Below are 6,925 nucleotides of genomic sequence, written 5' to 3'. Positions count from 1 at the left end.
CATAATGAATCGTGTGCGGCCTCTGATGGTTAGTCTGGGTCCAATACCGGACTTAGAAATGAAACCATTTTAACAAATCTATAACCCTACTCTTTCACCCCAACCACCTCCACCACCACCACCACATCCACCACGTCCGCCACATCCACCATGTCTACCACCAACACGACCACCACCAACACGATCACAACCATGAACACCACGTCCACCACCATGAACACCACGTCCACCACCACGTCCACCACCACCACATCCACCACCACCACATCCACCACCACCAGGTCCACCACCACCACCACCACCACATCCACCACCACCATGTCCACCAACACGTCCACCACCACATCCATCACCACCACGTCCACCACCACCACATCCACCACCACCATGTCCACCACATCCACCACCACCATGTCCACCACCACCATGTCCACCACCAACACGACCACCACAACATGATCATCACCATGAACATCATGTCCACCACCATGAACACCACGTCCACCACCATGAACACCACGTCCACCACCACGTCCACCACCACCACGTCCACCACCACCACTTCCACCACCACCACGTCCACCACCACCACATCCACCACCACCACATCCACCACCAATATGTCCACAACCACCATATTAACCCCCACATTCACTACCACCATGTCCACCACCACATCCACCACCACCACGTTCACCAGCACAAGCACATTCACCATCACGTCCACCAGCATGTCCACCACCACCACCTAGTCCACCATGTCAACGACCATGTCCACCACATCCACCACCACCACCACATGCACCACCACAAAGTCCACCACCACATTCACCACCACCATGTCCACCACCACATCCACCACCACCACCAGCAAATCCACCATCACCACGTCCACAACCCCCACATCCACCACCACTACCACCATGTACACCACCACCAGCATGTCCACCACCACTCCCTAGTCCACCACCACATCCACCATGTCCACCACCACGTCCACCACATCCACCACCACATCCACTACCACCACGTCCACCACCACATTCACCACCACCATGTCCACCACCACGACCACCACCACCAGCACATCCACCATCACAACATCCACAACCCCCACATCCACCACCACCACCAAGTCCACCACAAAGTCCACCACCACCACGTCCAACACCACCACAACATCCACCCCACCATGTCCACCACCACTGGCATATCCACCACCACCACATCCACCACCACCACGGCCAGCACGTTCACCACCACGTCCACTAACACGTCCATCACTACGTCCACCACCGCCACATCCACCACCACCACATCCACCACCACGTCCACCACCATGTCCACCAACACCACGTTCACCACCATGTCCACCACCACCACGGCAACCACCATGCCCACCACCACATCCACCACCAACATGTCCACCACCACATCCACCACCACCACCATGTCCACCACCACCACGGCAACCACCATGCCCACCACCACATCCACCACCAACATGTCCACCACCACATCCACCACCACCACCATGTCCACCACCACCACATTCACCACATCCACCACCATGTCCACTACCACGTCCACCACCACCACGTCCACCACATCCACATCCACCACCACCACATCCACCACCATGTCCACCACCACCACCACTATGTCCACCACCACATCCACCACCATGTCCACCACTACCACATCCACCACCACATCCACCACCAGATCCACCACCAAAATGTCCACCACCACCACCACATCCACCACCACCACATCCACCACTACGTCCACTATCACCATGTCCAGCACCACCACGTCCACCACCACAACCAGCACCACCACCACGTCCACCACCACCACCATGTCCACCACCACGTCCACCACCACCACCACCACGTCCACCACCCCACCACATCCACCAACACCACGTCCACCACGTAAACCACCACCGCATCCACCACCACCACATCCACCACCACATCCACCACCACCACCATGTCCACCACCATGTCCACCACCACCACGTCCACCACCAACACGTCTACCACCACCACCACGTCCACCACCACATCCACCACCACCACGTCCACCACCACCACATCCACCACCACCACGTCCACAAAATCCACCACCACCACAACAACCATGCAAATCAACATAACCACGGCCAGCACGTTCACCACCACGTCCACTAACACGTCCATCACTACGACCTCCACCGCCACGTCCACCACATCCACCACCACGTCCACCACCACCACCACCACCACCACCATGTCCACCAACACCATGTTCACCACCATGTCCACCACCACCACGGCAACCACCATGCCCACCACCACATCCACCACCACATCCACCACCACCACCATGTCCACCACCACCACATTCATCACATCCACCACCATTTCCACTACCACGTCCACCACCACCACGTCCACCACATCCACATCCACCACCACCACATCCACCACCACCACTATGTCCACCACCACATCCACCACCAACATGTCTACCAGCACCACCACGTCCACCACCATGTCCACCACTACCACATCCACCACCACAACGTACAACACCAGATCCACCACCACATCCACCACATCCACCACCACCACATCCACCACTACGTCCACTATCACCATGTCCAGCATCACCACGTCCAGCACCACAACCAGCACCACCACCACGTCCACCACCACCACCATGTCCCCTACCACGTCCACCACCAGATCCACCACCACCACGTCCACCAGCCCCACCACATCCACCAACACCACGTCCACCAAGTAAACCACCACCGCATCCACCACCACCACATCCACCACCACATCCACCACCACCACCATGTCCACCACCACCACCACCACGTCCACCACTAACACGTCTACCACCACCACCACACCCACCACCACCACGTCCACCACCACCACGTCCACCACCATCACGCCCACCACCACCACATCCACAACCACCACGTCCACAAAATCCACCACCACAACCACCATGCAAATCAACATAACATAACTATCAATTAATCATTCTTTGCTTCTCGTTTGATGCAAAGTTGTAGTCCTACTTCTATGTTTGTGGAATATTTTTTTTTTTAAATGGTCACTCTACCAGAGGGCCGACGGAGTGAGAGGAGAGGGTAGAAAAGTGAATGGTAGGATCCGGAAGACAGGAGGGCAAAGGGGAAAGAAAAGGGAGATGTAAGAGAAAGGAAAATAGATGAGAGGGAAGGAAAAGGGATGCTCAGTGGGCATTGCTTTAGGTGAAATGTGAGATTGGCAGATTCATTTGAGTTGAAGCATTACATTGTATCCACTGGCGTAAGAAAACTTTAGGGCCCCCCCCCTTGCAAAGTACAGGAAGGGGCCCCCCTCTGTACTCACTCAGGAGCTCTCAGGCCAGGGCACTGTGCTGAGGGGGCCCTCCTGATGCTCAGGGCCTCCCACACTGCAGGGGCCTTTGTTACACCACTGATTGCATCCATTTGGTATATTACATTTAGTACTGCAGCTGTCGCCAAGCTGGAGCACCCATCAAATGGGCAGAATGAAGGGTGAATTTTCTGCACCATGGTGTCCTCAGCCTTTCTGAAGCAGTAATCATGAACAGACAAAAGGGTAATCCTGGTAAAAACTCCCTCAGCTTGAACAGCGCGTTGCAGTCCCACCCTTCACCCCAACCATCTATCCAATGGTGGTGCTCAGGAACAACTAATCAGCAGCCCCCTGCTAACTCAGTTTTCATGGAGTTTCTGGTTCTCCGCCCTCCAGCCACAAGAGCATATATAGTACACTTCCACTGCATGCTGTTGTTCTCCATCTTGTGATATGTTATACCAGGAGCCACCAAAACAAACACCGACGCACATATTTTCTCTCTCTCTCTTCTACCACACATGTATCACAGGCTTGCTGAACACACACAAGTACTTGACATACACACCGGATGCCAGAGCAAGGTTCTGCGTTTCATAAAACGTGTTTCATACAACGTCATGTAACGTAACTGGTCCTATGTAAAGCGCTCTGATACCCAATTCAGATTCGGGTAAAGTTTGCGCTATATAAACCTCTGAAAAAAAAAATACACCCCATTGACATAGTCAATAATTCTGGGCCACTAAACGTCATGACTTACAGTACGCTACCTCTAATATCGTACTCCATCTTTAGGCGGATATTATACCGCGGCATCGGGAGACGTCTTCCCCGTATCTTCATGTAGAAATTTTTAACAACGGAACGCGAGCAAATAATTTTTAAAGGTACGGGGTTTTTTTTTTGCGAGGGGCCATGCGCTATTCATAAATATTGTGGTGGTTTATTTAGGCCTGACGTGATGAGCCCTTTAGTTAAGATCAATGTTATGTTGTGTTGCAGGTAAAGATTTTATTCAGACTAATTACTTATGAGTTCCAGCTGTATTGAATGCCTTTTTGACCTACATACATACAAGTAGGCTTTATTTATAAAGTCGTATGGGCTCTTTGGACATATAGAGTCAGAGATAGTGTCAATGAGAGGGGCTTTATTATCAATAGTAAATCCTGATCTTGTCTCTTTAGAACTACGCTGTTACATGAAGACATTGTTATGTCCGTGAAGGGTCTTGAATAAATGAAAATAAGACAGTGTTGAGGCACCATTTGGTTTAAACGTGAATCCTAACACAATACCCTATTTAAGGTACGCTGTTCTCTGGCCTATTTTGGCCATTTTTGTGATATGTTAGTAGGACTGAGCACACTAGGATTTTGATATAAAAAAAGTTTTGGGTATCCGTTAGTGGCCTCCTCTAGTACAAACTACATTACATCAAATCAATAGTCATACATTGCTTCATGGTAGGCATGTTTATTATTATGGCCACCAGGTTTCCTCCTATATATAAATGTTTATCAATGTTTTCTATTTTTAAACAACTTTTATTTCTATACTTATGACATTTGACCATCTTTAGGGGTATAGTATAACTGAGACATCTGGAGGAAAGATGTTATATGGATACCAAATGTGATGATTAGATCACGCATACTACATCTAGGTATACTAATGCCTATCATACTGTTTTTATGTGTTTTTACATGACCTGTGTTTATATAATAAGCTATAACACCCAGAACCTTAATGTTTACAATATATGTGTTGTATAGGGTTATGTAGTAAAATTAGGCTATGCTGCAAATGAATATAGGATGCATTAGATATGTTGAGCAGATCATGAAAAACATTGTGTTTTTTAATATTACAGATTTTGAGGGATGGTAATACATTTTCCTGAAGAAGGTAACGATATCTGTGTGGTTCACCGAAACGCGTCGATGCTTAAGGAGAAACACATTATAACTTGAGAGAAAACAGTTCTGACGCAAAGCTTCATTGTGCTCATCAAATTTCTTGTGTCTCCTTTTTTACCAATAGGAATCTAAATTTTCCTTATATTTCTGTCCTGTTACAATGTATTATGTATGATTTTTTAACTATATGTAATTTTAATGTATTCTGACATGTTTTTATGATATGGACAATATTGGTCTCTTTTTAATGTCTGCTGTATTTAATAAATTTGTAGTATGTATTCAATATATTTGGGACTGCTGCATTGCCTTTTCTGATTACTACATATATACATAGCATACTGTTGAAGTGAGTAGTTTTACTCAAATTTATGTACCCAAGGGGACTTCTATTTTTTGACAATTGTGTTACAGTACGCTACCACACCCGCTTTAAGTGCTACACCCAGGACATGAATAGTAGTCCTCTGCCTACAATGAGGGGCAGGTTGGTGCACAGATCTAGGTCAGAGGACAAGTCCAGGACCTCATATTGTCAATGTCAGGCCTAGGCTGCTGCACACTTCACGTCCGCTTTATGCCTGGGCTAAAATAAACGTATGACATGGAGGTGGCATTCCCATCCCAACAACCTATGTGCTAAGAGAGTGAGTGTGTGCACCGCCATGATAAGTCTAAAGGGACGAGGTATGGAGCTGTCATTTCCGGTGTAGTAAACATATTCATCCCAGTACATGGTTTAGTAGCACACCCATACTGACTACAAGGTACAGGGTTGTCATCAGAGGAGAGGGCATTGCTGCTTCATCTTGATAGGTGCATTGGTTGGCATCATGAGGATCTGCGGAGCACCCATATGTGCACAAACAATGGCAGATATTCTGCTCAGAGTGACGCAACCCCTGCCTGGCCACTGGAACACAGCCTTGCAAGTTGCAGTATATATGAAGCTGATGCTACTACGTTGATGCAGCATTGGCCTGAAAGGCACATGTGATGCTGTTTGTCAATAACTATACAGACCAGCGGAGAGTGGAAAAGAGGGCAAGATATGGTGGTCCTTGCTCGGTAGGGCTATAACACTGTTGCCTGACCAACTTATATCTCTTTTTTTTTATTTCAACGGGTTTTATTCATTTTTATACAAGAACACATTAGCAGTTCTGTTACAGGGTTAGCATAGGTTTTTCTATGCGGATTTGCCGTGAGATTGGGCTTTGTGTATTGTGTAAAAAAGTGGAAGGCAACATTGTCAGTGGCACTGTGTACTCGGAGTCTGGGAGTTGGTCATGTGCAGGGAATCACAGTGAGAGAGGCAGTGGAGGGGAGAATTACCAGAAGCAGAAATGGGGAGTGGAGGAGTAATCACAGGAAATATATACCATAAGAGGGAAACAAGGAGATCTAAAAAAAACAAGAAAAGGGCTGAGAAAGATTTGAATGAGGACAGAGGAAGAACTGGAAAGGATTTAAAAACAGCTGATAAAGTCACTGATACGAGTCTTTCATCAGGTTTCACCTTGCACACAGTAGTCCTACATTCTAAATTGAAAGTTTCTAGTGCTGCACTTCAAAGACAACAGGAATGGATGAGAATCTTCCACCTCAGGTAGGACC

Source organism: Lissotriton vulgaris, chromosome 7, assembly GCF_964263255.1.
Source record: "Lissotriton vulgaris chromosome 7, aLisVul1.2, whole genome shotgun sequence".
In the NCBI taxonomy this organism is placed as follows: Eukaryota; Metazoa; Chordata; class Amphibia; order Caudata; family Salamandridae; genus Lissotriton; species Lissotriton vulgaris.
The sequence above is the reverse complement of the archived record's forward strand: the minus strand, read 5'-3'. Positions refer to the sequence as shown.